Below are 23,692 nucleotides of genomic sequence, written 5' to 3'. Positions count from 1 at the left end.
CTTTTGGGGGAGCTACTGTCCCTGCCCTGGGAAGGGAGCCCCAGCTTATGGGGATCTGATCAAGCACCTAAACTTGTTCTGCCCCCCCCCCGATCCCACTTCTAGATCTGTCCATGCCCTGTAACCTGGAAAGCTGGTGTGTGCTCCGCAGGCTGTTTGTATGGGGTTGCACTCCTGGGGGTGGGAAGGTCAAACTCTCAGGGGTGGGAGGGGGAGTTGTATTTGTGCCAGAACCACCTCCTGGGCAGTAGAAAGTTTGTCCACACAAAATTTGGGTGTGGAGGAGGGGACACTGCATCCTGGGATACTGGAGGATTGCAGCTTGGTTGGCTTATCTGTGGGGAATGGCTACACATTAATGGAACACAAGCTGAGGACCATGGATCAGAGAGAAACCTACCATGGAATGTCATAACTTTAAGTAGCCTAAAGTATGCTTAAAACTAGTTTCAGGTGTTAATATGTGGACAATCCAAGGGTTAACAGCTCTAGGAGCCACCTAAAATTAATGTGCAGCAAGGCCCTGAGTCTGATTCATCACTTCTGGTTTTTTGCCAGCAGAACTTCTTTAGAATCAGTTGAATTACATAGGCAAAAAAATGGAGTAATATCATGGTGAACTGGGCCTTTTCATTATTAGAGTCTGACAGGGAAAAGTCTTCTAGCTTTTGAGGGTAGCTGAGTCTGAGTAAGGACTCATAATAAGAACCTTCCCGGTTTCTGTACTGCAACGCAACACATCTCTTTGCCAAATGCAAGTGGAATGATGCATCAAAGACTATTAAATACTTCAGCAGGAAACATGGCTACCTGCCTGGCAAGGCAAATAGCTGGAGAACCTAATAGCTGTAAAAGGGAATTAGGCAGGTGAATTAAGTTAACTCTTCCAGCAAATGAATGGGCAGGAGAGTGTAATTTAAAACTCCAGCAGCAGTGCAAGTTCACAGAGGTATCAGCAGGTTATATCTATCAGGGCCACAATTGCTGGGACACCATATGGTAAGTTGCCTTATAGAAACGTCTCACCCAGTCCTGCATATGTTACTCATCATTTATAATAGATGTTGCTACATGTTTACTAAGCATTATTAAAAAGCTAATGGTACAGCATCCCTTCATAGCACCATGTCAGGATTAGATTACATAGTATCATCCAGATTTCAGCTGCTGTCTTGGTAATTTTAAGTTTTTATATAGGATCAGTTGTATGTGTTGGTAATAAAAAAAAAAATTGAGCAAGATCATGTCAGTATTCACAGAAAAGAATTCTACACAAAGAGAAAAAGTCTGGCAGCTCTAGGGCCATTAACAGAAAGGCTGCATTTGCCATTCTGAGTTCCTTTATCACAAAGATACTTTTGTTTTTTTTTCCTCTCTTTCCTTTCTGACTTTAAAACAAGAAAGGGAATAATTTGATTTCAACACAGAACATTTGGAGATTAGCTAGCTCACAGTGATTATATAGAGTACATACTTTGTTACAATAAATTTATGTAATATACTTAAACTGTTCAGCAACATTTTATTTGGGTGTAGCAATACCCAGCCTTGAAGAATAGAGAACCAGTACACAGAGGATCACAAAATAATTGCAGTTGGGCTGCTGTCCTGATGCTGTGTGGTAACATTTGCATTGTGACTTTGTCTTGAAACAGTGTAATGTTCTGACATGAAGTGATATAGTGTGTTGAGATACCGTTCAAAATACAATATCATAATGAATTAAAAAAGGAGTTGCTCTTTCTTGGGGGGGCGGGGGAGGGCTGAGGAGATGGATATTTGTTGCATGGTAATTTTGGGCTGCTCCTGGGGCTCTTAAACCCCTGGATTGTCTACACATTAACACCTTACAGTGGTTTAAAGCACTTGTTATGCAGTTCAAAGTTACACCACTCCAGGGAAGGATTATCTCTTGTTCCACACAACCCAGCTCCTGTTCCATTAAGGTGTGGCCGCAAACTCTAAGCTAACACTAAGCTGATCAATATTTGTGCAGCTCAGAGCATAAGGTTTAACAAGGTCCTCAGTCCCTGACAACAGAGTAACCCAGAAACTTGTGATCTAAACTTTGACTCAGGTTCATCTTTACTTTTTGCTCTTTCTCTCTCCTGTCCCCATTCCTCTTTCTCTTTTGACTCTTAAGAGGTAAGGATTTTGCTCCAGCAGGGAACCAAATGTGTCTTCTCCTACCCTTTTTTGAACTCTCTCAAATAAAAAGATATATAGGTTAAAGTTCAGCAACACTGAAATAGACTTTTAAAAAAAACTGGTGTTGAAGGCAATTACCAGCAGCTGAGAAAAATATTTTTGTTTTGTTTGGGGTTTTGTTCAATTGTTTTTTTACTTTCAAACACAATGTGTCACTTACCAGTTTTTAATGGATGTAAGCATAGTCAGGGTAATAGGTCTCACCTCCATCCTAGGCAAAGTCTTCGAAAAAATTATCAAGGCTCACATTTGCGAGAGCCCGGCAGGACAAATTATGCTGAGGGGGAACCAGCACGGGTTCGTAGCAGGTAGATCATGCCTGACTAATCTAGTCTCTTTTTATGACCAGGTTACAAAATGCCTGGATGCAGGAGTAGGGGTTGATGTCATATACTTAGACTTCAGGAAGGCCTTCGATACGGTATCCCGCACCATACTGGTAAACAAGTTAAGAAGCTGTGACTTAGATGACTACACAGTCTGGTGGGTGGAGAATTGGCTAGAGGCTCGCACCCAGAGAGTCGTAGTGGATGGGTTGGTATTGACCTGGAAGGGTGTGGGCAGTGGGGTCCCGCAGGGCTCGGTCCTTGGACCGATACTCTTCAATATCTTCATCAGCGACTTGGACGAGGGAGTGAAGTGTACTCTGTCCAAGTTTGCGGATGACACAAAACTGTGGGGAGAAGTGGACACGCCGGAGGGCAGGGAACAACTACAAGCAGACCTGGACAGGTTGGACATGTGGGCGGAAAACAACAGAATGCAATTCAACAAGGAGAAATGCAAAGTGCTGCACTTAAGGAGGAAAAATGTCCAGCATACCTACTGCCTAGGGAATGACCTGCTTGGTGGAACGGAAGCGGAAAGGGATCTTGGAGTCCTAGTGGACTCCAAAATGAACATGAGTCGGCAGTGTGACGAAGCCATCAGAAAAGCTAATGGCACTTGATCGTGCATCAGCAGATGCATGACGAACAGATCCAAGGAGGTGATACTTCCCCTCTATCTGGCGCTGGTCAGACCGCAGTTGGAATACTGCGTGCAGTTTTGGGCGCCACACTTCAAGAGGGATGTGGATAACCTGGAGAGGGTCCAGAGAAGGGCCACTCATATGGTTAAGGGCTTGCAGGCCAAGCCCTATGAGGAGAGACTGGGGCACCTGGACCTCTTCAGCCTCCGCAAGAGAAGGTTGAGAGGCGACCTTGTGGCTGCCTATAAGTTCATCACGGGACCACAGAAGGGAATTGGTGAGGTTTTATTCACCAAGGCACCCCCGGGGGTTACAAGAAATAATGGCCACAAGCTAGCAGAGAGCAGATTTAGACTAGACATTAGGAAGAACTTCTTCACCGTTAGAGTGGCCAAGGTCTGGAATGGGCTCCCAAGGGAGGTGGTGCTCTCCCCTACCCTGGGGGTCTTCAAGAGGAGGTTAGATAAGCATCTATCTGGGGTCATCTGAACCCAGCACTCTTTCCTGCTTATGCAGGGGGTCGGACTTGATGATCTATTGAGGTCCCTTCCAACCGTAGCATCTATGAATCTAGGTCATTTTATTCAGTTATAATTGTCTCCTAAAATTATAACTTGATTCAGTTGCGGTGCAAGGAGGGAAGAGATTTGTCATTAAACTGTGAGTACCTCCATGCCTCTTGAATGCTTAAAGAAATGACAATTAACAAATAAAAGAAGTAACATTCTGTCAAATCATGTCGAGCGTTAACCCCCATAGCTGTTCAATGCCTTTGAAGGAGACACAAATCAACGCTTTTTGTGGATCTGATAAATGGTAGTTCAAACAATATATTCAGTGAGGATCCTGAGTGAAAATCCTGACTATTGAAATCAGGGAGAGTTTTTCACTTACTTCAGCTAAATGAGGTGCTCAGCACTCTTATATTTGATACCAAGGATTAAAACCCAAATGTTGACATTGAGCAATGAGAGGAGGTGCCTTAAGAAAATGAGAATACTGTTTAAGGACCATATAGGCTCAAAATCTGCAAAATAAATTTGGCTGATAATTGGCTATAGACAGAACAGCACCCTCCATGGTCTGAGAATGGTGGGATCAGGATTAAACATTTGTCACTAACATTTAATCTTGAAAGGAAGTAACCTAACTTGAGTCAACGTGGGTACCCTTTTAGACTTGTACATAAGATGAAAAAATAAAAACAGTTTCGAATACTTTACATTCAGAGTGCCGCATAAACATTAAGTCCAGGATCTAACATGTTGATCTCATATGTTGTCATTTCTATAGCCCTTATTCAGATAGTTTTTCACAATCTCTTTTCTCTATGTCTCTTTCTCTGTCTTCTGTTACATTTTTAAAAAATCAATACACAGATTTTTATCATATTTAAATCATTTTACTTTGTCCTGTTTCACAAAAATACTGTAGGCATTCTTTGGAGTTGTCATATTCTTTATGGTTGTGGAAAATGGTGCATTTTGCTGATCTAATATGTAGTGGCCATTTGGACAGAGAGGACTGACCACCATTAAAAATTGCCCCAGCACTGCTGACAAGAATTCTGGGTAACACAAGATGTACAGGCCATGAGGGCATGATGCTATTGAATTTTGCATTGCAACATGAATGTTATAGAACTTTTTAAAGTATATGCTAAATCAGGCAACCTACTATTGTGATTTAGTGGTAGAATTATTGTCTGCCACATGGGAGACCTAGATTTGATTCCCAGATGCACATATAACTAGAGCCATCAAGGCACTGAACATGCAGATTCAGTCTTGCTGGCCTTTGGATTCTGTCTCAGTGGTCTAAGCCTCTACTCCTCCATAATCCTGCCTAGGTGTACACATTGAAGGTCTACATGACCTCTCACATACACACCATGATCCAGAAGGATTGATGGTAGCCTACCAAATCAGGCAGCCTCTTTGAATGAGTTTTGTGTCTTCACTCTTCAGTATGAACAGTCTCTGTATCCACAACAAAAATACTGTCCTATTAGTTCACCCATAACTGCTTCTAGTTCATCATTCCACTGACTGGCATCCCTGACATGGGGCTGAGCTTGAAATCAGGAAGATACAATGAATACTTACTTCCTGGAGAAGGGGTAATGGATGCCATTGGTGGCTGTAGGCCAGGCAGTAAAGCTCTCATAGTATACAGCCTACTTTGTCAGATGCTATGATGTGTTATTATTGGTTATTATGCAGTGTTATATTGGTGGCTGTCTTAGCTTTGGGCCCAATATAAAGCAATCCGAAATCAAAGAGGATCTTTCCATTAACTTCATTGGGTGCTGGATCTTCTGCCTAGTGAGGGCTGTTCAACTGGACAGGTTGGCAAAGTCTTGTGGAGCTCTTACTTCCACTAGTGGGTTCAATTCATACTTAGTTTCATAGAGAGATCTCTGGTTTGCATAGGAGCTGAGAAACCCTGAGTTTCACCCCTAAAAAATCCCCCCCAAACTTCATTGCTCAAGTAAACTGTAAAAAGAGTTTTTATGAAGCTCTAAGTCTAACCTGTTTGAAGTAAAGTAAATAGTAAACTTCTCCAAGGTGCTGAGAAATCCCTCCAATAATTTGACTCTACTTTCACAAATGTCTCTGCCTGGTCAGATTGTTGTTATCATGCAAAACCCTGTAAAAATCTATGAAGCTCTTTAGTGGAGCAAGAATATTGAGACAAATTTGTTTAAGGGATCATGGGATTACTTTCATACTATTTTGTCTGTTTCCCCCTATGCTAATCCTGTCTACCAGATCAATAATGATTTTTCTATTCAAATTGACTTAATTTTCATCCCATTCAATATGCTTTAAAAACTGTAGTTATTTTCCCATTAGCCTAGATAAGAAGCTGTTTATCCATTCTGGATTTCAGAGCTGCAGTTCGGTAGCAGTAATATAGGAAGTGCATTTTGTTGCATTTTGTGTTATTTAACTGATGTTTTCAGCACTGTACAGCTGACAGAACACATTGTACTTGTGATATATACAAAACCAACAATGTTTTGTATCACTGTGTATATATTTTACTCAAATGACATCATCTAGAGCTAGATAACCTCCCCTCCACCCCCAAAAAAAACCTATGTTAAAAGTTACATCTTCAGTAATCATTAAATAATTATTAAACTTCCACTTTGCTGCTTTTTAAAGTGTGAGCATATTTGATATGCTGATCTCTCAATCAAATTTGGGTTTTTGAGATTGCACTCCCTGACATTTGGAAACAAGAGGAATGTAGCATGTTTGAGCAAAGGGCAGTATATCAAGGCATTAACCAACAAATAGAAATGGAATCTTTCACCTTATTTGTAAAGAAAATGTTAAAGATTTACTTTTAGCATGATTGTAACACACATGTATACTGTTTTATGTCTCCAGCAAAGTATAACAGATTGACTGTGGGTTTATTGGGAAAAAATGTGCTGAAAGATTTTTATTATGTGAGAAAGAGAGAACAAAACCCAAGGAAACATCTGGACAATTAATCTCTCAAATCTTTGTATATAACATGAAAAAATTACTCAAATATTGCAAGAACTTTGCTCAGAAACAAATTAACTATTGTTAGCAAAGCACAATAAATGCCCATCTTGCATGTAAGAAGATACTTGTAATTAATAATTAATTGATGCCACTTTATCTTTTATGCATGGAAAAATAAGTAAAAGGGCAAGCTGAATATTTCTCATGTGGTTTCTACTTTGTCATTACCAAGTGATGAATCACTTTACCACACTTGAACTGATCTGTCTTCTTTCAAGAAAGCCCATGTCATTGTGCAAAAGGGGGTTCTTTACCTATTCAAATCTGTGTGGAGTCTGATTACTAAAATGGACCTTAACCATCTGGTAGTCATGCCACCTCTTCCTGATGTGTGTGCAATATGCAGTCTTGCTTTGTAAAGAACTATACAACAAAATGTGAACAAAGAAATGGATACTTTTGCTTGTTCTGGTGAAACATTACCTTTTTGAGAGTTGGCCATTTAAACTGGTGTTTCCTGAATATTTTGTCCTGTGGACTAGTTCTTAAGGATAAAGCAAATTTCTCCCTTCCAGGCATCTTCGTTCCACACTTTTTCTGTGGAAACTGAAGTGGTCAGTTATATGGATAGCATTACAGGAGTATTAAGGATAAAAGATTAAAATATGTTGACTTCAGTAGCACGAGTGCTTCTGCTGCTTTATTTTCCTTCACCATATATTTGTTATTTTTACCTGCCAGGTCCCATCCCCTGCCTGCTCCCCCAGAGCCCCCTCCTGACCATGGCTGCCCCGCCCACTCCAGCTCCTGGTGCTTTAAAAAAAAGCTCCGATTCACCGGGTGCTGCTGGCCAGGGGAGGGGAGCATCCCCACTGCCCATGCTGCACAGGGGGCTCTGCATGAGCCACACTCCTCCCGCTCTCCCCCGCCCGTGGCTGCCCCACCCACCCCAGCTCTGGCCCTTTAAGAAAAAAAAATGAATAAAACCCCCAGGACTCACCAGCTCCTGCAGAGGCCCCAGGGCTTCAGGGAGCTCATGAAAGAGCCCCTCATGCAGCATGGGTGTGGTAGGGAAGAGCCCCTCATGCAACATGGGTGTGGTAGGGCACTGCTGGTGCCTGCCACTTTAAGGGCTGAGATCAAACCTCCAGCAAGTGTTTGATTGCAGCAGCCATTTTAGAACTCTGGCCACCTATATAAACAAGAGCAGTTTGCTACTGGGAGTTAGGCAAGAAACATCTTGAGGCTGTGCCACTGCATGGGTACATCTTGGAGGTAAAGGGCAGGAGCTTATGGGGGTGGGTTGGAGGCTCCTGATCCTGGGCATGAGCTAAAACTGCACCCTGTCAGGGAAGGGTGGCTTGGTGGGACTCCTGGTGGTGTGGGAATCCCCAGAAAATGTCAGGCCAGTTACCTCCACGGTGAAAGGCAAGGAGGGGTGCCTTAACCCCAGCCCCCATCTTCGGGTGGGCTTTGGAGGCAGTAGTGGGCCAGGCATGGCTGCAGCCACCTGAACCCATGAGCGGGGTGTAAGACCCTGGGAAGTGGGAGTAGTGGGGCCAGGCACAGCCACTTGAGTGCCACCTGAGTCCAACAGGAATGGGAGACCCCAGAGACCCCAGAGTTGGGTAGAGAGCTTTGGGAGGTTTTGCACAGAGTAGGGCAAGTAGAGCTGAAGGGCTCTGCATGTGGTGGGGCCTGAGTAGGGCTGAAGTCGGAGTAGGCCTGAAGGACAGCCCAAGAGGCAAGTTGAATAGGGCTGAAGGGGGAGTAGGCTTGAAGGACAGTGCAAGGGCCAGCCCTGGGAGAAGTTGTGCCTAGTGAGGGGCATGGGCAGAATTAGCCCAGGGTTGGACCGCACAGAGTAGGGGAACTTGCAGGAGCTCAAGGGAGTGTGTGTCGAGGCCAGTATGTGAGTAGCGAAGCCTGATGGCGCAGAGGGGTTGCTCAAGGAGGAGCAGGGTGGTGGAGTTTGGCCTGGTAATGGGCAGTATGCCAGAGGCCCCAGTGAGAGAGGGGCGGAGTTTCATAGTTTCATAGTAGCTAGAGTCAGGAGGGACCTGAAAGGATCATCTAGCCTGACCCCCTGCCACAGGCAGGAATGAATTCTGGGTTCACAAGACCCCAGAAAAGTGTTCGTCCAACCTCCTCTTGAATTTGCCCAAGGTAGGGGCGAGGACCACTTCCCTGGGAAGTTGGTTCCGGATTTTGGCCACCCTAACTGTAAAATATTGCCTTCTGATCTCTAACCTAAACCTGTTCTCCATCAGCTTATTACCATTGTTCCTTGTCACCCCAGGTGGTGCTGGGGAGAAAAGGGCTCTATGTATTTGCTGTTGATCTCCCCTGATGAGTTTGTAGGCAGCCACCAGTCCCCCCCTCAGCCTCCTCTTGCTGAGGCTGAACAGGTTCAGGTCCCTCAGTCTCTCCTCGTAGGGCCTGTCCTGCTGCCATCTCACCAAGCTGGTGGCCCTCCTCTGAACCCTCTCCAAGCTGGCCACATCCCTTTTGAAGTGCAGCGCCCAGTACTGGATGCAGTACTCCAACTGCGGCCTGACCAAAATCACATAGAGGGGGAGTATCACCTCTCTGGACTGACTTGAGATGCACCTTTGGATGCATGACAAGGTATGGCTGGCCTTGCTGGCTGTCATCTGGCATTGGCAGCTCATGTCCATCTTGGAGTCAATAATGACTCCAAGATCCCTTTCTGCCTCTGTGCTTTCAAGACGGGAACTCCCCAGCCTGTATGTATGCTGTGGATTCCTTCTCCCAAGGTGCAGCACCCTGCATTTGTCTACGTTGAACCCCAACCCCATCTCATCTGCCCACTTTTGTAGTCTGTCTAAATCTAGTTGCAGCCTCTCTCTCCCTTCAAGTGTGTCCACCTCGCCCCACATCTTAGTGTCATCAGCAAACTTGGACAGCGTACTTTCCATCCCCTTGTCCAAATCGCTGATGAAGATGAAGATGTGGGCCCAAGGACTGAGCCCTGGGGTACCCCACTGCTCACATCTCACCAGGTTGAGTACAACCCATCCACCACTACTCTCTGGGTGCACCTCATCAGCCAATTTTTTACCCATCCAACTGTGTAGGCATCAATGCCACAGTCACTTAATTTATTGATGAGGATGGGGTGAGAGACAGTGTCAAAGGCCTTCTTAAAGTCTAGAAAGACTACATCCACAGCGACACCATCATCCAAGAATTTAGTTACTTGGCCATAAAAGGCAATCAGGTTGGTCCGGCAGGACCTGCCTTTGATGAACCCATGCTGATTGCCCCTGAGCATGATCTCCTGCGCAGGCCCCCCACAGATGTGGTCCTTGATGATTCTCTCCTAGATCTTCCCGAGCAACTAGGTGAGGCTTACAGGCCTATAGTTACTTGGGTCTTCCTTCCTCCCTTTCTTGAAAATTGGGACCACATTAGCCAGTTTCCAATCCCCTGGCACCTGGCTAGATGACCATGAATGCTCATACAGCTGGGCCAAGGGCTCCATGATGACCCCTGCCAGCTCCCTCAACACCCTTGGGTGGAGGGCATCTGGACCTGCAGATTTAAAAATGTCTACCCTTCCAGAAGGTCCCTAACTACATCTGCACTGACTGAAGGCCTGACAGAGCTATCCCCAAGATTGTCCCTACCTCTGGTAGGTGGGATATCCTGGTCCCTGTTCAAGAAAACAGAGGCAAAAGAACTATTAAAAATATCAGCTTTCTTGTCTGGTGTAGCCGCAAGATTACCATTTGCATCTTGCGGGGCCCTACATTGCCTGGTGCCCTCTTCTTGCTCCCAATATACTTGAAAAAGGACTTTTTGCTGTCCTTAATCCTGGACACTAGCCTGAGTTCCATCTCTAACTTGGCCTTCCTAATAGCCCTCCTACACTCACGGGCCAAGGAGGAATACTCCTCCTTGGTGATAGCTCCTCCCTTCCATTGGTTGTACGCCCCACTTTTGGTCCTCAGGCATTCCTGAATGCCTTTGCTGAGCCAAGGGGGTTTTTTAAGCACTCTTACTCACCTTGCTTTTCTCAGGGACTGTTATCCTTCGGGCCTGGAGGATCGCCCCCTTAAGGTATAGTCATCCCTCATGGACTCCCATCTCCTCTACCTTCTGGGCCCTCAGTGCCTCCCCCACTAGTCTCCTAAGCTCATTGAATATGGCCCTTCTGAAGTCAAGGGCTTTAGCCTTGGTGTAAGCCCTTGGTGCCCTGCGTTGGATAGTGAAATCCAGGAGGTGATGATCTCTATTGTCCAGGTGGTCAAGGACCTGCAGTCCCCTCACCAGGTTATCTCCCATGGCCAGGACCAGGTCCAGCAAAGCGTTACCCCTAGTGGGGCTGTGCACTTCCTGGATAAGGTGAAGGTCCTGTAATACAGCCAGGAACCTACGTGAGTGGTCAGACCTGGCTGTTTGCTCCTCCCAGCAAATGTCTGGGTAGTTTAGGGGTTTGGGTTGTAGCCGTGGTGGTCTAAGGACATAGGCAGACAAGGTTCCTTGGGTGAATTTGATATATTTTATTAGACCAACCCAAATGGTTGGAGAATAGTTATTAAGCCAGCTTTCGGGTTCAAAAACCCTTTGTCAGGCTAAGGAAGCTTCAGCAGTTGGTGTGTGCTCTTCCTGGATGGAATGAAAAGTAAACAAGCCAGGGGCTGGGCTGGGCTGGGCTGGGCTGGGCTGGGCTGGGCTGGGCTGGGCTGGGGAGTCAGTTGCCAGGCAGATTATAATGTATCAAAAATCCAATGTCTGTGTTTAGTCCATGATCTCTAGTATCCAGGAGGTTGATGAAATGGAGCTCATAGGCTCGTCTCTGGGAAGTGCTGTGTAAGTTTCCCTTGAGGATCAGGACAGAGATTGGAGAGAGAGTGGCCCTCCTGTGAGAAATGTGCCCCCACCGGTAATTGAGTGTTTCTGTCTTTGATGGATTTCTGGTGTGCATTCATTCTGGTGCGCAGTTGTTGTCTGGTCTCTCCTACATACCTTCCATCAGGGCATTTGGTGCATTGGATGAGGTATATTACATTTCTGCAGGTGCAGCTGCAGCATCCCAGGATCTTACAGCTGCACCTCCAGGAATGTAATATACCTCATCCAATGCACCAAATGCCCTGATGGAAGATATGTAGGAGAGACCAGACAACAACTGCGCACCAGAATGAATGCACACCGGAAATCCATCAAAGACAGAAACACTCAATTACCGGTGGGGGCACATTTCTCATAGGAGGGCCACTCTCTCTCCAATCTCTGTCCTGATCCTCAAGGGAAACTTACACAGCACTTCCCAGAGACGAGCCTATGAGCTCCATTTCATCAACCTCCTGGATACTAGAGATCATGGACTAAACACAGACATTGGATTTTTGATACATTATAATCTGCCTGGCAACTGACTCCCCAGCCCAGCCCAGCCCAGCCCAGCCCAGCCCCTGGCTTGTTTACTTTTCAGTCCACCCAGGAAGAGCACACACCAACTGCTGAAGCTTCCTTAGCCTGACGAAGGGTTTTTAAAACCTGAAAGCTAGCTTAATAACTATTCTCCAACCATTTGGGTTGGTCTAATAAAAGATATCAAATTCACCCAAGGAACCTTGTCTGGGTAGTTTAGGTCACCCATGACAATAACATCCCTTGACCTAACTGCCTACATAAGCTGACTGGAGAAGTCTTGGTCCAGCTCTTCCCCCTGGTTGGGTGGTCTGTAGTAAACACCCACCATAAGGTCCCTTTCACCATTGCCCCTTTGTAGTTTGACCCATAGTGTCTCAAGTGGCCCAGAGTGGAAGAGGCCTCCTGTGAGAGGGGAGGTGGTATGAATGTGCGTGTGTGGAGCCCAGCTTTGTACTTAGTTTGCTTCAGTCTCAGGCCAGGAGTAATATTAACCTAGATGCCATCTGTGAGGCATGGGCTGCAGTGTAGTGTAGGTTTGGTGCTGCAGATAGCGCCCTCTGGCATTGGGGCATGTAATGGGCAGTCTCCTGTATTTTACCATCTGTTTGTAAGAACATCAAAGTCATGGCAGGAGAGACTGGTCAGATTGCCCATAGAGACAGGTGGGTGGGCCGACGGGACACCTGGCCCCTGAGCTGCCCCCTGTCACAGTGGGGGGCAGTGAGGATTGCCCCCCCTGCTAGGCAGGAACCAGTGAGTCTGGGGGGAGGGGTTTCTTAAAGGGCCAGAGCTGGGGTGGGTGGGGTGGGGGCCTTGTGTAGAGCCCCCCATGCAGTGTGGGGCAGCGGGGATTGCCACCTCTGCCCAGCAGCACCCAGTGAGTATGGCTTTTTTTTCCAAAGTGCCAGGAGCTGGGGTGGGCGGGAAAGCCATTGCTGGGCTGGGAGAGTGGGTGGGTGATGGGCCTCCAAATCAGATTCGGCTGAATTGATTCGGGACAGTGTTTCGAATCACTGTTCCCCGAATCGGCTGAATCTGAATCTGAAGCAAATTTTAGCTGCTTCACACAGTCCTACCAGTTATGTGGTCAGTAACAAAATAATCAACCCCAGGGAAAACTTCCTTATATTGATCCAAATGAGAGAGAGGCCCCCAGTTATGAGTTTTGAGTTCCAAAACCCTGCACTGTTCTTTAAACTTTGCAACTGTAACTCTGGAGGTTCTAGTTATACATAACAGATGTTTAAGCTGAGGATGGCAACCCAAGTAAAAGACAACAAGAAATTGTTTTTTAGATATATAGGGAGTAAAAGGAAGGCCCAGGGAGGAATAGAACCCCTGCTAAATGGGCAGAAACAATTCATGACAGACAGGGGGGACAAGGCTGAACTCCTCAATGAGTTCTTTGCCTCAGTGTTCCTAAGTGAGGGGCATGACAAGTCTCTCACTGGGGTTGTAGAGAGGTAGCAGCAACGTGCCAGACTTCCATGCGTAGACCCTGAGATGGTGCAGAGTCACTTGGAAGAACTGGATGCCTTTAAGTCGTCAGGCCTGGATGAGCTCCATCCGAGGTTGCTGAAGGCACTGGCCGACATCATTGCAGAGCCACTGGCAGGAATATTTGAACGCTCGTGGCGCACGGGCCAAGTCCCGTAGGACTGGAAAAGGGCCAATGTGGTCCCCATTTTAAAAAGGGGAGGAAGGAGAACCTGGGCAACTATAGGCCAGTCAGTCTCACCTCCATCCTTGGTAAAGTCTTTGAAAAAATTATCAAGGCTCACATTTGTGAGAGCCCGGCAGGATAAATTATGCTGAGGGGAAATCAGCACGGGTTCATGGCAGGCAGATCGTGCCTGACCAATCTAGTTTCTTTTTATGACCAGGTTACGAAACGCCTGGACACAGGAGGAGGGGTGGATGTCGTATACTTAGACTTCAGGAAGGCCTTTGATACGGTATCCCACCCCATACTGGTGAACAAGTTAAGAGGCTGTGACTTGGATGACTACACAGTCCAGTGGGTGGCGAATTGGCTGGAGGGCCGCACCCAGAGAGTCGTGGTGGATGGGTCGGTTTTGACCTGGAAGGGTGTGAGCAGGGGAGTCCCGCAGGGCTCGGTCCTTGGACCGATACTCTTTAATATCTTCATCAGCGACTTGGACGAGGGAGTCAAATGTACTCTGTCCAAGTTTGCAGATGACACAAAGCTATGGGGGGATGTAGACACGCCAGAGGGCAGGGAACAGCTGCAAGCAGATCAGGACAGGTTGGACAAGTGGGCAGAAAACAACAGAATGCAGTTCAACAAGGAGAAATGCAAAGTGCATCACCTAGGGAGGAAAAATGTCCAGCACACCTACAGCCTAGGGAATGACCTGCTGGGTGGCACAGAAGTGGAAAGGGATCTTGGAGTCCTAGTGGACTCCAAGATGAACATGAGTCGGCAGTGTGACGAAGCCATCACAAAAGCCATTGGCACTTTATCATGCATCAGCAGATGCATGACGAATAGGTGCAAGGAGGTGATACTTCCCCTCTATCGGGCGCTGGTCAGACCGCAGTTGGAGTACTGCGTGCAATTCTGGGTGCCGCAGTTCAAGAGGGATGCGGATAACCAGGAGAGGGTCCAGAGAAGGGCCACTCGTATGGTTAAGGGCCTGCAGACCAAGCCCTATGAGGAGAGACTAGAGAAACTGGATCTTTTCAGCCTCCGCAAGAGAAGGTTGAGAGGCGACCTTGTGGCCGCCTATAAGTTCATCACGGGGGCACAGAAGGGTATTGGTGAGTATTTATTCACCAAGTCGCCCCCGGGGGTTACAAGAAATAATGGCCACAAGCTAGCAGAGGACAGATTTAGATTGGACATTAGGAAGAACTTCTTCACAGTTCGAGTAGCCAGTGTCTGGAACGGGCTCCCAAGGGAGGTGGTGCTCTCCCCTACCCTGGGGGTCTTCAAGAGGAGGTTAGATGAGCATCTAGCTGGGGTCATCTAGACCCAACACTCTTTCCTGCTTATGCAGGGGGTCGGACTCGATGATCTATTGAGGTCCCTTCCGACCCTAACATCTATGAATCTATGATAAGCCTCCTTTGATACAGCAGTGACCTTCATAGTTTGTGAAGAAGAGTCTCATTATTTCATTTTCAGTGTTTTAAAAATAGAGCCAGAAACAGAGCATTGGAAGGTTTATATTTGTTAGTTGATCAAACATTGCTAAGTCCTCTGTAGTTAAGTTTATTTTTATAAATGGATGCCTTAAACTGTGCAAAATTCTTGGATTTTCAGTGATTCAGAAAAAGCATTTGAATGGTTCCTCAGTGTGATGAAGGGTTTTTAAACCTGAAAGCTTGCTAAGAAATTTTTTTTCCAACTATTTAAGTTGGTCTAATAAAAGATATCAGATTCACCTAAAGAACCTTGTCAGAAAAATGTGGCACTAATTTTGGTGACAGAATACAAATGTATGAACCTATTTTAAGGGAGAATTTTTAAGAAAGGTTTCAGTACCATTCTAAGAGAGCCCTAGTTTAGACTCTTCTGTATCAGGAAGCTTATTTTTATGAAGACTTAAAAAAAGAAATCTAATACTGACAGAGAAATAGCTGACATCACACTTTAAGAAACACTGGTATTGTTGCCCTGTGAGGTCACGCCAACTCTCAGGATCTCAATATTGCACTGTTAGTCAGGAGGGCGTGGTGTACAATTGCACATGCACACACTCAAAAAATCAATTAGGTGCATACATACGCACACTAGGTGCATACATACACTCTAGGTGCATGCACCCCACCAGGCGTGCATACACACGCTACCAATTCAGGCACATACACATCCAAAATTACCAGCCTAGGCAAATGCATACCTATCACCAAATCAAGCACCTACACACACTATACAGACCAAAAGAAATTAGACCAGAATCAATTACCAATACCTGCACACCCAATACACATACACGGATCACTAATTCATATATCATACACACAGTTACCTACATGTATATCAATTTACATACATACCACTCACCTACACATACACACAGGCGAGTTCCTAACTTCAGTGTTGTCGTATGTATGTATGTGCTTGGTGTACTTGAGATACCTGGGGGAAGGTTAAGGTAAGAGAGAGAGTGAAAGTATAGGGGGTGAAAGTCACCAGGACCTGTATTAGAACCAGTAGACTAGAAAGAGAGCTGGGCTGAGAGGGCTGAAGCTTGGGGTTACTTTAGGTTACTGCTGGTGGAGACTGAGATGAAAGTTGCCGGTGCCGTGATTTGAACTGGCAGACTGGAGGGATGTTGGGGTAACTTAAGGTTAATTGGTGTTAATTGAAATTAGAAAGCCGGCAGAGCAAAGAAACAATGCTGAGAGAAGCCCGGAAGCTGGAGCAAGGAGGCTACAGGGGAGCCTAGAGGTACGTGGGGAGAGGAAAACTGGAAGTGGAGAGGGGGAGGCTGGAGAACACGGAGAGAGAGAGAGTGAAAAAGAAGCCAGAGAGAGATGGGGATTGGGGAGAAGTGGCAGGAGGCAAAAAGCGGTGGGAGCGAGGGATGAGAGTCTGCAGAAAATGGACAGAAAGGAAGCAAAAAATGGCAGGAACAGAGCTGAGAGCCTGCAGAAAGCAACAGGGCAGATAGCCAAGAGGGAGAGAGAGAGACAGAGACCAGAATTTAAGATAGGGAAGGGACCAGGGCTCAGTAAAACACAACCCGACTCGGGGTTACAAATGATAGTGGTTTTATTCAACAGGGGAGATGGTGACATGATATTTTATTGGTTCCTTTGCACGCGCGCACACACAGACAATGACAGCAGGGGTTAGAGCGGCTTGGTGCAGAGGCTGAAGTCCGGTAGGAGAGAGAGATACAGTCCAAATTGGAGAAGGAAAGATGCAGGTGATACCTACCTATCCCAGGCTGAAAGTGGATCCTCGATGGCCAGTTGGGGTCTCCTTCAGCTCTGTGTTGTCCAGAGTGGGGTTGCCGGCAAGGCCTCTGTGGTGGATAGGTGGTGTGATGTGGAACTGGTTTGGTCCAGATGGAAATGGCGTTCCCAAGGACTCAGTCTTCACTACCCCTTTTTGTGGGGCAGACTACCCATGATCTCCTATGAGGAGGGCTTGTCCAGGCAAGGTCAGTCCTGTCCCAGAAGGCTCCAGGTGTTCTTACTGAGCATGTGCAGCTTGGCACAATGATGGGTTGCCTCATCTTTTGTTTCTTGAATACTGAGGGTGGTTCCAATGGCTGGGTCATTGGTCTTGTTGTCCCCAAAGGACAGTGAGTTCGTGCCCGGTGCGCTTGTGCCAATAAACACACAGGGGTGAAGGATCCAACTTAATCTTTATTTCTGCGCAGAAAGTGGTGCTTGGCAATCGTTTGCAAAGCAAGCACACACACCCCAGTGGGTGTCTGCCTTATATAGCTACGTAACAGGTTAAACTTGCTGATGTGAGCAAGCCCAGCAAGTAACCCCCCTTCCAGCTCCGGACTTTGTTGATACAGCTTTCCTTCTAGCGAGGCCAGCAATTAAGCAACTAAGCAACAAGCGATCTCCCCCAGCCTAAACAACCTACTCTATGCCCTTGGTTAGATAAAATACTTTTTCAAAACATACAAAGCTGTTCCCTGGTTAAAATTAAGTGAAAGTCCAGGGGTGCTGAATCAAATCCCCCCTTCGAAGCTATGGCCTTTATGGAAAAAGCCCATAGTCCTCAACTATTTTTTTTTATTTCCAGAAATCTCTTCACTTCCTCCCGATTATTTTGGATCAGGTTTGTAACTGATGATTTTATAAACATCACGCGGTGAACGGGGGAAGAAATTGATTTCTTGAGTACCTCACAACACATTGGCGCACATTGTATCCCACAACAGATCATCAAGAAAATACACATACTTGCCACAATTAATAGGAAAATTTGCTTAAGCCATGAAAAATTAGGGAGCCAAGAAGTAATCTATGAGAAGTTGAACCCTTCCCCTTGCTTAATGTGGGACAGAACCTTTTTTAACTTCTGCACTTTTGACTCTATTAACTCGGAGTTATCTGTCAAATTAAAACAACACATTTCCTCGAACTCTTCACATCCGTGGTTATGCCTCAGCAACAGGTAATCTATGGCTGCTCTATTTTGCAGAGTAGCTCCTCTTAGTTCTTTTATTTCAATATTGAGGGCAGCTAGGGCCTGTGAAGTTGTATTTAGGCCCTTTGCCAGGGCACAGGCCACCTTACCAAGCTGCCTCTCAGCATTCACTACTAGGCCTGGCACCCTTACTAGGAAAACTGCTAAGGACACTACCTCGGCCTCACTCAGGAGGTTTATGTCACTATCACAGGATTTATCTAGCACCTTTGAACCTCTCCGGTGACGCTTACTAGAGGTTTTAGGCATACCTGGTAGCTAGACAGTCAACCAGCCTAGAGCACAAGGGCCTCCTGTGGCATTGGGTGGGATATATGAATAGGCAGTCTTCCCACAAGGAGGAACCACCCCCGGGGTAATATAACATGAACTTAGTTGTAAGATACATTAGTCATGTCTGAGCAATTGAAAATTTTTGTGGTTTTTTTTGTGGTTTTTTTTTTTGGTTAGGCTTTTGTAAGCTTGGGAACAGTTCACAAAATTGGCACAGCTGGTGTTACCAGGGGAGGTGACTGTCAACAAATCTATTTTAAAGGTACTAGCATTTCTTTCTGTGGTAATGGTTCCCCACATGGAGTTGTTAGTGTAATTGATTGGACCTCCTATTCCCCCAGATGTGAACCAAGTCTGATTCCGGAGTGCTTCCATTGGAGTGGGCACCCCTATAAGGCATGACTTGAAAATATCATTAACCGATATTTCACCTGCCAAACAAAATGAGTGACATTTAATATGTCCTTTGTCAAATGAACCCACACATTTTGACTCTTATCGAACTTTTGATGCACCAACCCCTTAGACTCTAGAAACATTATACCTACGCAAAGAACTATTTTTCACATGGTTGATGTTTAAACAGAAATTTAAGTCCTTTTACTGGCTCTGCTGTCCAACGGTGTCCGTTTGTGTCGGCTTCCTGTGCGACACTCTCAGCAACTTCTCCTGCAGGTGGTACTTCTGGTGCGGCCTTCACCCGAGTGTAGTGTATTCACAGTTTTACCCCCTGAACCTTCACTGCAGCGTGAGTGGTGAGAATCACAGGATATGGTCCTTTTCACCTGGGCTGAAGCGGCTCATCTTTTCACGTCCGGACCAGCACTTCGTCTCCGATCTGGAACTTGTGGACTGGTGTATCTAGAGGGAGTGGAAGTCGTTCCTGGACATACCTGTGGAGAGAAGACAATACAGCAGACAAAGAATACAAATAATCTTTTACCCAACCTTCCCCTTTTACATGTATTTGATTACCATGCGTCACCACTGGATTCTTAGGATATGGCTTGCCATACATTAATTCAAATGGACTAACTCCCAATTTAGTTCTAGGGGCTATGCGCACTCTAAGCAAGGCAAGAGGCAGAGCTTTGGGCCATTTCAACTGAGTCTCCTGGCAAAGTTTAGTCAGCTGTCTTTTTAGAGTCTGATTCATTCGTTCCACCTGTCCACTTGACTGCGGTCTCCATGCTGTGTGAAGGTCCCATTGTATCCCCAGAGCCTGGGAAACTGCCTGGGTCACTTCTGACACAAAGTGTGGCCCTCAATTCGAGGCTAATCCCTCTGGGATTCCGAATCGTGGAATCATTTCTTTTAGCATCACCTGGACCACTTCTTTTGCTTGGTTGGTTCGGCACGGGAAGGACTTAGTCCATCCAGTCAGAGTGTCCATGAGCACTAACAGGTATTTGTAGTGTCCCTTCTTGGGAACTTCAGAGAAATCTATTTGTCAGTATTCTCCTGCTAATAGTCCTTGCCTTCCTGCTCCTGGCGGAGGTTTGGGGGAAATCTTAGGATTGTTGACAAATTTTTCTGCTTGGGGATAGCCTCCCAGAGAGCAGCCAGCACAAACTCCTGATACAGCTCTAACTCCCTCCGGCCCCCTCGGGTGTTGGGATCCCAGTCTTGATTTTCCTTAGGGCAAAGTTCATCTACCTCACCGGCTGGGTGACGCTGCTGTGCTATCGTGCATGCTTTCTCTAAGACCAACTTTTTTTCTTCTGGAGTCAGAAGAGCGGCCAGTAAGGCCTGAATATCTATCCAGTTTGGTTGGTGGGTGAGGAAAATAGCAGAGAACAATCGTGCCATTGCCTCCGGATTCTGGTGATATTGGCCCACAGACTGTTTTCAATTTATCAAGTCTGCTGTGCTGAATGGCACATGGACAAAAACTGGTTCACCCTCAGGACCCACCGCTTGTCGTAAAGGGGCCTGAATTACTGGTTGGGCCCCTGATCGTAAGCGACTCACCACAGGGCTAAACGCCCCATCTCTTACAGTCCCTTCTACCACCAGATTGCTACCACCCACATCCGCCGGACCCGGGGACGGCAACCCAAGACTGTCAGGGGAGGTGGGGGACGATGGACTGGACAAGCCAGCCGGGAGTCCCTGACAAGCCGTTACAGGTGCAGTGGAAGTCCCCTGTGGTGACGCAGGGCTCACAGGATAAGACGGGGGAGCCGTGGGAGCAATTAGCAACTGCACGTCTCCCTCCTCCGGCTCCTCCTGACATACTGTGGTGACCCCATGCAAAGCCATTACCCCACTTCCCCTAAATATCCCACACAGCTTCTGCGTAACCCCATCCCCATACAAAGTCATATATGCCTCTACATAAAGCATCTCATCCCACTTCCCTTGGCGCCTACAAAACAACTGTAACTGCAAGATTGTGTTATAATCCAAAGACCCATTCTCCGGCCAGGCTGCACCATCCGCAAGTTGGTACTGTGGCCAACATGTATTGCAATACCAAATCATCTGTTGTTTTGTAATAGGGTCACTTCCAAACTTTGGCCAATTTTTCAAAATGCATCCTAAGGGGCTGCAGGGTGGAATCTTAGACTGGTTACTTCCCATTATCCAACTACCGGACGACGACCGCCGCTCAGCCTCAGAACCAAACTGATTAAAGGGAGTTCACGGGGCTGCCACCCGATCTCACTCGCCTAGGGCATCTATACAGTCGGAACTTTCAAAGCTATCTCTTTCCCAACCTGCCCAAAATATGGAAAGAAGTACTCACCAGTCCGTTGAAACCTCCCTCGCCCCACCTGATTAAGTTGGTCCTTCGAGCGTTGCACTGTTGTGCCCCTCCCCGACTCCGTCAGGCAACCAGGAGACGGTCAGACCTCCGACGAATAAGGTCGGTGGCGCCTGGCCCTCGCGCCGTCCACAGTTGTTGCCGGAGCCAAAGAGGTGGACCGGGCAAGGCAGTCAGCTAGGGTCCCATCTGGGTCACCAGAAATTGTTGTCCCCAAAGGACAGTGAGTTCGTGCCCGGTGCGCTTGTGCCAATAAACACACAGGAGTGAAGGATCCAACTTAATCTTTATTTCTGCGCAGAAAGTGGTGCTTGGCAATCGTTTGCAAAGCAAGCACACACACCCCAGTGGGTGTCTGCCTTATATAGCTACGTAACAGGTTAAACTTGCTGATGTGAGCAAGCCCAGCAAGTAACCCCCCTTCCAGCTCCCCCCCAAGTAACCCCCCTTCCAGCTCTGGACTTTGTTGATACAGCTTTCCTTCTAGCGAGGCCAGCAATTAAGCAACTAAGCAACAAGCGATCTCCCCCAGCCTAAACAACCTACTCTATGCCCTTGGTTAGATAAAATACTTTTTCAAAACATACAAAGCTGTTCCCTGGTTAAAATTAAGTGAAAGTCCAGGGGTGCTTCATCAGTCTGGGTATTGGTGTTGATGGTTCAGTCATTCAGAAGGAGATATTTTTAGACCTACTGTCATTGTCTCTCAAGCACCATCATTCATCCCCATTCATTCAGGAACCAAGTTACATAGGAGGGGTAGTACGAGTCATAGGTTACACAACTGGGCACGGGGATAAAATGGAGGCTTGACATTACAAGATGGAAACTTGACATGACTTACGCTAACTTACATATATAGGCCTAAAACAGTAATCACACAATATAGAAGCAGTAACATATCAATACAAACATAATAATTATTACTTATAAAATAGTGGATATCTATATCAAAATAGCAGGGCACTTATTTGCAGAGGGGAGAGAAATAAAACTTACTACCTAAAATAAAATGTTAAAGCTTATCCTACATCTTAGCTTACTTATACGTATCTATAGGGAATAAGAGGGAGAGACAAAGTCCGGAATGGTTGGGGAAGGGGAGGGAATGCATTTTAAAAGAAAAAAAAGAAAAACTGGGGTTTTTGCTACAATATAAGTGATATTGTTATGTATCCTGTATATGCTATTTAAGATGGAGGAAAGAGACTTTAATGGGTTTTGTCAAAAGGGGTCCTTCCTTCCTTCCTTCCTTCCTTCCTTCCCATTTTCAGTGTGTTTATGATAACTAATAAAATCAACATTATAAAAGATTGTAAAATGAGTGCATCAGAGAGATGATATTTTCAGTCACACAACATAACTCCTTATTTCACACCAATGCCTAATAAACATTTAAGAGAGAGGAAATCTTATTTAAGGATCCACATAAATGCTTTTTAAGGTAATAGGTCTGGAATATGCATTAGTAAAATCAATAAGAGGTTCACTAGTAAAACCCAGGAAAATTAGGCATAATGTTTTTGGTATTGGTAAAATAAAATAATGAACATGATTTAATATCAAACTACGTATCATAAAGAAGCAAAATAAATCAAAAGTCATGTTTACAGATGTTTGTATTTTGTTATCATATATACCAACATCCCTATTCATGGAGAGTCAAATTAAATCCAAAAGTATAATGAAAAGATGTATCGGAAAGCTTTCCTTTGGCAATGATTGTTCCTTTTTAACACTGCTGTGAATGAACTCACAAGCTAGGCAAAGAGCTATTAATGTCCTTACCAGTGGTTTTAAAAAAAATCTTTACTGCCTTATTGATTCAATGTGTTTGTTTTATGGGGTTCTTTTTATGGCTTGTGCTTCAATCAGAAAATACATGTAAACAGACTATATATATTGTGGTATTTGTAAATGTGTGTATAACTTTATTTTCATTGTGTTTACTTAATAGTTTTATTGATGGGGAAAGTAGTGTCAACAGCTCAAGGATAAAGATTTCTGGGTCCACATGTTTAGTTAGGAATAAACAGACTTGCAGATTAACATGTAATATAATGGAATTCCACTTAAGTAATTCTCTTTGACCAAAACTCTATTATCCAAAGATCAATTATGTCCCTTGCTAATTATCCCATGCCCTGTTTATCCAAATGTTTTAAATGTCACCAAAATGTCCCAAACAGAGCTATACTTCCCACAGTATAAAGGGTGCCTACTTCAGGGGTAAAGAGTGGTGGACCTGGGACCATAGCCCAAAACTATTTTAGCTAATTATGACTTTCTATGAGATTTCTTTACCCCTCTTATGTCTCCCAGAAGCAGTATTGCCAATGAACAACATAGTATTATAGTAACCATTATATTTATGGATGCACCTGCCTGTTTGTTGCAAACTTTGACTTAAGGAGATTTAAAAT

General features: G+C 45.6%; 1 protein-coding gene and 1 long non-coding RNA gene across 2 annotated transcripts in view; one reads left to right on the top strand and one right to left on the bottom strand.

The window, feature by feature from the left end:
• LOC102562053 (potassium voltage-gated channel subfamily KQT member 1) overlaps positions 1–23,692 on the top strand; it is an 819,206-nt gene that overhangs the window by 320,538 nt on the left and 474,976 nt on the right. The gene's annotated exons all lie outside the window — the stretch shown is intronic.
• On the bottom strand, positions 17,410–21,694 carry LOC132250223 (uncharacterized). Its single transcript, XR_009461870.1, has 2 exons — positions 21,252–21,694; positions 17,410–19,395 (listed from the first exon to the last, which is right to left on the bottom strand). It is a non-coding gene; the product is annotated as an uncharacterized LOC132250223 (long non-coding RNA).

The sequence above is a fragment of the Alligator mississippiensis genome, chromosome 4 (assembly GCF_030867095.1).
Source record: "Alligator mississippiensis isolate rAllMis1 chromosome 4, rAllMis1, whole genome shotgun sequence".
In the NCBI taxonomy this organism is placed as follows: domain Eukaryota; kingdom Metazoa; phylum Chordata; order Crocodylia; family Alligatoridae; genus Alligator; species Alligator mississippiensis.
The sequence above is the reverse complement of the archived record's forward strand: the minus strand, read 5'-3'. Positions and strand labels throughout refer to the sequence as shown.